Source organism: Propithecus coquereli, unplaced genomic scaffold (assembly GCF_000956105.1).
Source record: "Propithecus coquereli isolate 6110/MARCELLA unplaced genomic scaffold, Pcoq_1.0 Scaffold162, whole genome shotgun sequence".
Taxonomy (NCBI): domain Eukaryota; kingdom Metazoa; phylum Chordata; class Mammalia; order Primates; family Indriidae; genus Propithecus; species Propithecus coquereli.
The window spans coordinates 2,415,062-2,416,332 of record NW_012140747.1 but is presented as its reverse complement, the minus strand read 5'-3'; the positions used below and the strand labels follow the sequence as shown (position 1 = coordinate 2,416,332).

At 36.3% G+C, this 1,271-nt stretch overlaps 1 protein-coding gene across 1 annotated transcript in view; it reads left to right on the top strand.

Moving 5' to 3' along the window:
• AASDH (aminoadipate-semialdehyde dehydrogenase) overlaps window positions 1-1,271 on the top strand; it is an 83,531-nt gene that overhangs the window by 47,124 nt on the left and 35,136 nt on the right. The window lies entirely within an intron of this gene.

The following is a 1,271-nucleotide window of genomic DNA, read 5'->3' as shown; positions in this document are numbered from 1 at the left end:
TTTTACAAAGGAAGTGGCTGGGTGTTAGTATTAATTGTCAATATCAAGGTGGTATTTATGACTACATTTACTTAAGGAGTGGGGCACATAGCAAAACCCTATAGAAAGTCCCCTGCTCCCTATTCCTAGGTTATGTTTCATTAAGCTATTTTTTTATCAACTTAAAAAAGTATATTCCAAGGAATCTTGCTTTCAATATGTACAAACTGAATTTAGCAGCTCTTCATCCAAACTTCTGCATTAATTCATCCCATCCACCAACTCACTCCATATGCAGAAAGTCACCATGTCTTACTAATTCTTTGCTCGTATACCCTCAGACCACCCCTGTTGCAGCAAAGTAGTTCAGGCCCATGTAGCACATCTGAATTGTTGCAAAGATTCATTAAATGGCTCTTAACAGAGTCTTGTTTATCATTCCGTCCTTGGTGGAGTAGAGTCTAATTTATGCTCTTGCCACCTTCAGTTGAATTCTGTCACTTATAGATTAACGTCTGAACTCCTTAGTGCTGAATGTACAAAATTAAGGATTTGCATCTCATCTCGTCTATCAACAACATAACTCACCTTCTCCCCCTCCCCTAATTCTGTACCTTATTGGAGTGCTTAATGTTCTCCACAATACCAGCTGTCTCAGATCAGATACTCCATATTGGCTGTTTGTCTGAAGTCCTCATTTTTATTATTTGGAGAATAGCTACTTGTAACACAAATACTACCTATGAAGCAATCTCTGACCTTCTAGGCAGAGTAAGTTCAGCCTCCTGTGTTCCCATTAACGTTTTGAGCATATTTTATTATCACACTTAATATATTACATTGCGACTGTGATTTTATATATCTGTGTATTTTGAAAATGAGTTTGAAAGTAAGGACAGTACTATATTCTTAGAGATTTGTCATTTATCATTTTATCCCTGGATAGCAAGTACTCTCCCTACCCGCCCCCCCAAAAAAAGCCATGTTGAATAAGTAAATGAATACAGTTGGCTCTTCGTATCCAGAGGGTTCCACATCCAAGGATTCAACCAACTGCAGATTGAATCTAAGGAAAAAAAAATAATAGAAAAATAACAGTACAGCAGTAAAAAATAATACAAGTAACACATAGAGTATAGCAATTACATAACATTTATTTTGTATTAGGTATAAGTAATCTAGAGATGATCTAAAGTATATGGGAGGATGTGCATAGGTTATATGCAAATGCCATGCCATTTTATATAAGAGACTTGAGCATCTCAGATTTTGGTATCTGTGGGAGTCCTATA